Here is a 9055-nt window from a genome sequence, read left to right as displayed (position 1 = left end):
TGATACGCCATCTCAGTAGGTGGCGTACAATGTTCGAGAAAATCCATGCAAGTTCCAGGGCGAGAAAATCGAGACCCATTAGTAATGCCCCATGAAGGGACAAACAGCTCATGTGTGTCACCCAGACCCGTATCCCCGTAATAACGGGAACCCGAAGGTTTAAGACGAGCTGGGTTAGAAAAATGTTGTTGTGGAGGAGGACGAGGAGGAGATTCTTCAGTCCCGAAACCCTCCTCATTAACAACATGATTGTTTTCCTGCTCGCCAGTACCACCCCCATCCTGAAACAAATAGTCAAAACGAGTATCACGTCCAGACTGGGTATGAATTTCCTCTGTCGCAGTATCAACCGGCGGCGTTGGCACCCTGTCTTCCACAACAGTCTCACTGGGAGGAAGGGTCGATTGACCTTCTACATTAAGGCCACTCGGCGGAGTAGATAGATTAACCTCAGCATCTTCCCTCGGAGAAGGAGACGATGGTTTTTCAATATGAGGAGTTGGCGTAGGTAGCTTCTCAGATATATCCTCACTAAAGATCAATGGATCTATATAAAAAGCTATACTTAGCCAAACACTCATAGAAAGAATACAGTATTTGAAGAAAAACACACACCTTCAACAGTATCAATGCGGTCAGAAAGGCTATATTGTGGTTTCTTGGGACGGTGCACCTTTCGTTTTTTCTTCGATGGCCCCGCTTCAGTATCCACAACCTTCACATTTGTGTGTCCTGTCTAAGAACCTGCAAAAGCTCTCTTTTTCTCCAATTCTGCTAATAAAGATGAGACAGAGGAAAGTTCAGAAGAACCCTCACCAGAATCTTCTTCCTCATCCGAAGCAAAAAACCGAGAATCATCTCCATCATCATCACTTGATGATAAGATGACAATCGTTCCGCCGGAAGTAACAGTAGTAAGGGGAGGAGGGTTTAAAACATGCGCACCTGTTTCGAAGGTGGCATCCGAAGTGATAGGCTCAGCCCGAACCTTTTTTGGAAAAAGGAATCGAGACATAGTCTTAGCAAGGATGGGTTGATCCCCCGCCTCGCGGATGCTTTTACGCACACACCCTTTGTCCTCAAAAAGGGCATTAAGCATGGAACTCCGACCTAAAAACATAAAAGTTGATCTATAAGAATACTCAAGTAAGAAAAAAGAAGATAACAAATAACTTACGTTCATGTAGGTCCACAAAAAATAGGTTCCATAAATTCTACCGGCCACAAACGGCTCATGCCTGCCCACACTAGGGCTTCCTCTGGCAATGCACGCAAAGGTGTTGGTTCCGTCATGAGAATACGATACCAGTCACGACCTTCGTAAGCAGCCGTCACAACATCCGGGAGAGCAGAATTTACCGGACGTCGGATCATAGATAAAGGAATAACGTCTTCAGAAATCCAGAAGAATTTGCTCCGCCAGTCCGTAGAAAGCTTTTCAACTTCGTATCCGATACGCCGATCGGAAACTTCTTGACATATGTACCAGCCATTACGATTAACAAGACGATAAAAAACTGGAAGTCGGTCAGCATGAGGTACAATATCACGTGCTATACATACGAATTCGTAGTGACGAATTCGCATCATAGCACGTGGATGCAGTTGGGATATATGGATCCCATAGACGGTTAACACTTTTTCAAGGAATTTCGTTATAGGTAAACGGAAGTTCCCATGAACAAAGTGATCAGAATACAAAGCCATTTTCCCAGGAGGTGGGAAACTGGCTATCGAACCAGGGCCTGGGAGCTCTGGTTCCCACTCTAATGGAATACCATAAGTCTCTAACAACTTCTCATAGTCAGAATAATCCCATAAAATCTCTATCTCATCAACCTCTGTTTGAACGTTCGACATCTTAGGAAGATTCAAGGAGGACATATAAGAAAGTTTGATACTTTATCAGAGAGAAAAGCAAAAAGATGGTTAGAGAATAAAGACGATAAAACTTCATATGGAAGATAACTCCCACTATTTATACCAATCGCAATTAATGCGATGGGATATGAACAGTAGAGAGAGAAAAACATCATCCAACCAGTGACTGCCACGTCACGCGGGAAATTCAAAAAAGAGAAAAAGTTGTACAGTCGGGTACAGTGACAGCCGTAAAAAACGTCCCATCACCCGTTCACGCGCCTGCGAGTGGTCAACTTGTTCTTTTTCATGATTATCCATACCATCAGAAGATATTTTCTACCTAACTTCTGAACAATAAAAATCCCCAAAACGCTTTAAGCCCAGAATTTCACCCGCATAAAGATTTCACACGGAAGAAACACTGGACTGGGGGGACTTGTAGAGGTAGGGTACCAAAAAGAGCCAAATACCCTTAAGTACCACCCGCGGGTTACAGAGAATCCTCTTATAAACCACCCGCGGGACACATGGATCACCCGCATATCACGAATAAGGAGGAACGTCCTCGTAACACATGCGGAAGCATCCTGGCATCCTCAAAAGTCATCCGCAGGATAGGATATCTGTCCGCCTAAACGTCCGGAAGACAAGGCCAGCGAGACAGCTGTCATAACTCAAATACTCTCTAGAAGAAGGTTCATGATTCTTACTTGGGGAATACGTGACTGAACAGCCAATAAATAAAGGACACCTGGCCAGTTTGTTATAACCGTGCACATGGCCAGGGTGCAATCCCTCCTATCATCGGGCGACGCGTGTCCAGGTTGTTATGCCCATGCACATGGGACGTTTAGCTCAATCTATCACAAGAGGACACGCGTCCAGGCAGTTATCAAAGATCTTCTGGAAGAGGACAGCTGGCTCAATCATCTTCCTGCATCCTTCGGCTATAAATACCTTGTCAAACGGTATGAGGTATTCATTCACTCACTTGCATTCTGACTACACTTAGTCTGTTTACTTCAGTACTTTCTTCATTTACGAACGTTACTGATTCTCACGCCGGAGGGTGGTTACAGGAAGACCCCCCCCCCCCCCCTCTTGTCCTTCCTGTAACGAGACTCATGGTGTTTGTTTTGTAGGTTACGGTCATTGGACTTTAGGAAGTCGCACTCATATCATTGGTAGTAATTATCGTATCTTACCCTGTAGACTCATTGGATCCAGGACCCATACCCGGGGAGTGGATCTGTGTCTCTTCACCAATGAAATGGTTTAAGAAACAATACAAAGAAGAAATTATTTCTCAGCACGATACCACTACACGTATATAAGAAAAAATGGGTCTTTTGATTGGTACATAACAATGGTCAAGTGAGTACATAAGAGAAAAAGAACTACTACCTAGTACCTACTTTAAATGATGCGTATATACTGGCGTTAGTGAAGAGGGTGCTCTTGCAAAACATGACATCTCAAATCCAAAAATGTGGAATATAGCAAAATATGTTGGGTTAGTTTGAGTAAATTACCTCCCCGATCGACGCTAGAGATCTTAGGCTTACACCTTTAAGGGAATGCTAACATTGCCCTATTAACGAAATTATGGTGGTGTTTTAAAGTTAAAACATCGGGCACTTTGGAGAAGAATGGTGTTATCCATTCATACAACGCAACGATCATGGCCAGTATCACTTCATATTAGCCGTACAATTGGTTGTTGGAATACGATCGCCAATTTGGAAAACCAGCTTACATTCTCAAATCTGGAGCTAACCAACATGATTAAGGGCAAAGTTGGAGGCAGTATGGATATTTGATTTTGGATTAATACATGAGTTTCTTCTCATCCGCTTATGAATTTTATTAGCTCTTGGTATCGAGTTCCACCAATCTTTGCTTTCTCAGTCCAAGATTTTCTTACGCTTCACAAAACTATATATTCTGTTATGATGTCGTGTTGATGTATTTGAAAGGTAAGAAATGATTTATGTTCTCCAATAAAGTCTATTCCAACTCCAAGGTGGCGGAGGAAATCAGGTCATTAAGTTTAATTTCTATGGATGTAAAATAGGTCCCGTATAAAACTTTGTTATGAAAGGATTTATGTAATTTCTCATTTTACCTGTTGTATTGTTCTTTTGACGCCTAGCTTCTTGCTAGTTTTGCCACGTTGTATGAAATAAGTTGTTCTATAAAATAAATTAAATAGGTGACCCATGCAACCTAGGAAACTAGAAATAAATAAATATCCTCACACCGAGAACACATGTTCCGCAACTATTTTTACCGATGTTCTCTCTCTAGATTTTCAACACCTAACCAAATTTCAATAATAACACACTTTAACATCAATATAAACGTAATCATGATCACATAAAACATGTCACAACACAACTCATGCTACATGTCTAAACAACTTCAAAAATTTGAACTTCTTCTTGGTTGTCAATTGTCATCTTTTGAAAAAATACAATGTTACATAATACCAATCATGCATAAGTAGGGCCGGCCCGTGGGCTAACGAAATCAGGCAAGAGCTTTAGACTCACTTAATTAAGTCTTCAAATCCAAAAAAACATTATATATTGATAGGTTGCCAAGTTCTTTTTTTCAAACAATAGGTTGAAAGTTCGAGACATGTAATAAGCGGGTTTTTTTTAAACTATTGTCATGAAAGGGTCACAAAATCTCATTTCGATTTAAGCCTCCAAAATCAGTGAGTCGGCCCTCATAACATATCATTCTTATTGCAGAAATCACGTAACACTGGTACTCACAATATCGGCCACTGGCATCTCCATACGAAATAGACCGATCATAATTTGTGAATCACACCCGAGACTATAAGTATAGAGTTAAATAAACATTAGGGAACTAAAAGCAAAGGCAAAACACAAAATATTTGTATCACAATTTACAGAATTAATATTTTTCAAATCAAATAAGCAATGTGACTTTACTTAAATCATGAAAAGTTATACATCATGTAACTACTAACAACAGGTAAGATCTTTGAGTATACACTCAAGGGACCGCTGATTCCAAACACGCCCAAGATGTCACATTAAATATAACTTTATTGGGATTCTTTCACCAATCTATCATCAAATCACACACAAAACAAATCCATCTTTCAAACACCTGTTTCTATACCAGTAACATGTTTCATGTTACGCAGGTTGAGCCCAATACGGTCCCCCCTTGAAAAAATGGATGATAAAGGCGTACGCCTTCCTGATAGAAAGGTGTTTGCATTTCTATGAGACGCGAGACCTACAAAACCACCGTCAATGTCAAATCATATGTATGGTAATATATTATAGATAAGATATATGTACGTGTATAGGTAGAAAGAGAGAGAGACCGCTCGACGAAAAGCAAACATTTCCTCTTTTCCAGAAAGCATGGAAATGATGCCAGCTGGAGCACCTCCCGAACCAATATTTCCCTCCGCTAAAACATCTCTACGAAGCTTTGAACCTTCTGCCTCCGTTTCAAACTGAAAACTGTTATTCAAATCACACAATTAGCTCATAAAAACATTAAAAAAAAAAACTCCAAATTTTCAATAACAAAAACTTACCTCTCTAAATCAAAAAGAGTTCCCTCTTCGGTTCCCTGGAATAATTCTTCAATAGAAGAAGCTGCAGAACAGTATAAACAACAATGGTGATTGTATAACTCATCAACGAGTATGATAAATCTCCGTGCCTGAAATAATAATAAAAATAGTAATGTAAACATGAATCATCCGCATACTTATCATCGATATGTAACTAGGATGTCAAATTGGCTATAGTTTGACCAAATTTGGTCAACGCACCTTGTCACGAATCCGCATACTCAACGTAGGAATGTCTGATACGAATACCGTATGGTAATTCTTGGCCACAGCAATGCAATCTGCAGCGCCTACCTAAAAATGATGCTTATCATTATTAACTCAAAAATGGTAAATGTAAAAAAAGAAATTAAACTATATGTATATGACAATATAAAGCAAATTATATCAGAATGTTACCGGACAACCACATAAGTATTCAAATGAAAACTTTGCTACCCCGTTACAGCTTTCAGGAACTTCCAGTGTTCTACATAATGCATTAATTTTGCAACATTAAGCTTCATATATTGAAAGTCTTGTAGCGTTTAAAACATGCTGACCTTAAGACTAGGGGTGTAAAACGAGTCGAGACTGACCTCGCCTAAGCTCCAGCTTGGCTCAATTAGTTAAAAGAGCTTGAGCTAAGATCGTGACAATGTTTTCAAGCTAAAGCTCGGTTTATAAACATTAATTTTTATATAAAAGATGACATATATTATTTAGTTATTTTTGTTATAATATGTAATTATAAGTTTATTATATTAAAAATAAGTTATTATATTTATTTAAATAATAGGCTTGTTTAGGCTCGCAAGTCCAATCAAGCTTGGTATATGAAGCTAATGCTCATTTAAGCTTCGCTCGATTAGAGCCTTTAGCTAGCCAATCTCGAGTAGTTCACGAGTGGCTCGGCTTGTTTACACCCCCTAATAAGATGTACCTGCCAAACATTACTGAGATGGTTTCAGATCTAACGGATCCTCCAAAATTTCTTATTGTTTCATCCCACACGTTCTCAAATTTCTTGGTTGCGATACTGTTTAAAGGGTAAAAGTAGGTCACCTATGCATAAATAATATCAGTATAACCACCTCACATAAAAAGTTGGCAAATTCATAAATGAAAGTAATTTTGTAGATTAAAGGTAAACCTTAAATTCTTACCAGGTTTATAGATCTTTGTGATAATAGGCGACGGTAATCAGTTTCACTTCCAATTAAAACAGTTCCACAATGGTCTTCTAATTTTTCAAGAAGCTTCAAAAATATCTCCCATTGCATACCATCCTAAATAATATAATAAACATGAGTAACTAATACAATTTCATAGTTATTAATATGAAAACCTTACTTGATTCAAGTCACTTGGCGCTCGGTTACTAGTGGCAACAAGAATCGTTCCAGTACTTAACAATCTGCTAATAATTCCCGATAAGGCAACAATTGCAAACACATCAACAGTCTGGATTTCATCAAAACATAGAATGCTAGCGCCTTTGCTTTGACTTTTCTTGTCAACAAAAAAACTTATCTGCAACAGCCGGAAGAATATTCTTCATCTGCATATTCTCCTTATAAGATTCTTCACCAGCTATCCATTCCTTAACTTTAGTATCAAATGGAAGGTTTATTATCCAATTAGCAATAGTTGACTGTGTTGACTTTTCTTGCACTTCATTTTTCCACACCTTATGCATACGTTCGTTAATCTCTAACATCGCCTCGTGAAAGTGAAACCGTCTTCTATGTGTAACAATTCCTTTGGTGGAATTATAAAACATATCCATCAACATCGTCTTGCCTACATGGCATTTTAATAATTATAAAAACAATAAAATATAGTTGACTAAAGTGAAAGGACTAGAAAAAGTCAACAACCAACTGTCAACATACCGCTACCAACATTCCCGTAAATGTATAATCCTTTAGGAGCTGGTGGGATATCAGGGCGTTTGCCAACTGCTAAATCCAACTTCTTTTCTCTGTTTAGATATGAAACCCATTTTCCGACTCCGGCTTCTACATTCACGGGTTTTTTCCTGCATAAAATTAAGTGTCATTAATAAAAATTAAACGAGAAAAGAATGTGGTTATTATGAGTTACCGATCAAGCCATCGCCCAAGAATCTATTGTGTGTCTTGTCTAATGCTTCACTTCGTTGTTGCTTACTCTCGGCTTCCTTTAGTAAAAGCTTGCGACGCTCATTCTCGCGGTTTTCTTCCCACTTGGCCAGTTTAATCTAAAGATAATACGAAACAAATCAATTAATTATAGGAAAAATAAAGGTAAACTGGATTTTAATAATCCAGACGGTGGCCCATTGACCAACAATTAGGCCTGGCAAACATGTCTGGCGGGCAGGTTCGGGTTACGAGTCAGAACAGGTTCAGGTCCAAACAGGTCGATTCAAAAAAGGGTTATTTTGGTTCGGGTCGAAAGGGGTTCGGATCAGAACAGGGTTGGGTCGGACGGGGTTTCGGGTCAGAAAAGGTTGGTTTAAACAACATGGGAAAATAATCGTAACTAGAGAAAATTCAAATAATTTGACTAAAATTCTTTCATTTAAAGAATTTCAAAAAACCATCCAAAATGTTCAGGTCAGAAACGGTTTCGCATTAGACAAATAACTGGCACGACCTGGTGTGTTATGTACACAGTGTCGGGTTATGCGCCCGATGCCGGGTTACGCATGCGCTGGTGCCGGTTGCGTGTGTAACACCAACCCATTCTGGCCCGTTTCACTAGAAAGGGTTGTCTCAATGAACCCACTCTTGACCCGTTTTATGAGAAATAGCCACCCATATCACCCCTTTTTTTTTTGAAAAATGACCCATATCAACCCAATTTTGGGATGGTGCGCCAAAATTGCCAGGCCTATCGATAATAATCCATACCGGTAATGTGACTAATGGGTAATAGTTTGGATTATTAAAATTCAATTTGCATCAAATGAATAATATAAACTGGGGTTGTTAACTTTTAAAACCTACATGATATTCTTGCATTTCTTTTTCGTACTGCTCCAATCTTTGAAGCAAGTTATCTAGTTCTAAAGCAACTTTCTGCTGGTAAGAATCAAACTGCAACCTTCCTTCTTTGACCAGGTTTTTATATTGTGTAAGTGGCCCTGAATCAATATAAATTTGTATAATTATAATAATATTAATCAGATAATATGATGCACAAATAAAGGAGGCCAAGGATTACATTTCATCAACCCCCTTATGTAAGGGGGTGTGCAAAGTCGTTCAATTTGGGTATGTGTCGATTTCGGTTATGTTCGGTTAATAGTCCAATGGATTTTTTTTCTTTGTTCCAGCTGAAAATGGTTTGATTATGGTGTTCCAAGCTCAATTATGACATTTCAAAGATGATATATGCCGGTTCCAAGATTAGTTATGGTGTTTCAAGCTACGTTATAGACAGTTGCAGCATAAATTCAAACGTTCGAAGCTGGAAACGGAGGTATAAAATTTGAAAGTCACAAACATACAAAGGTTAAAGGTTCGTTCTGGTTAAACTTGATTAACGAAAACACATTAACCGTAACCATAACCGAGTGGTCAACTAATAATATTCACTTAA

At 38.9% G+C, this 9055-nt stretch overlaps 1 pseudogene across 1 annotated transcript; it reads right to left on the bottom strand.

The window, feature by feature from the left end:
* Nucleotides 1-4864: 4864 nt before the first annotated feature.
* On the bottom strand, nt 4865-8607 carry LOC143595137 (uncharacterized protein C115.02c-like; annotated as a pseudogene). The gene is made up of 11 exons (XR_013146476.1): nt 8461-8607; nt 7574-7709; nt 7363-7508; nt 6821-7270; nt 6634-6756; nt 6411-6532; nt 5888-5957; nt 5690-5782; nt 5450-5577; nt 5231-5372; nt 4865-5139 (listed from the first exon to the last, which is right to left on the bottom strand). The product of XR_013146476.1 is annotated as an uncharacterized protein C115.02c-like (transcript).
* Between the last annotated feature and the right edge of the window lie 448 nt (nt 8608-9055).

This window comes from Bidens hawaiensis, unplaced genomic scaffold (assembly GCF_021521415.1).
Source record: "Bidens hawaiensis isolate Kalapana, Puna unplaced genomic scaffold, B.hawaiensis_p1.1 tig00044713_1, whole genome shotgun sequence".
Classification (NCBI taxonomy): domain Eukaryota; kingdom Viridiplantae; phylum Streptophyta; class Magnoliopsida; order Asterales; family Asteraceae; genus Bidens; species Bidens hawaiensis.
This window is presented reverse-complemented; position numbering and strand designations above follow the sequence as displayed.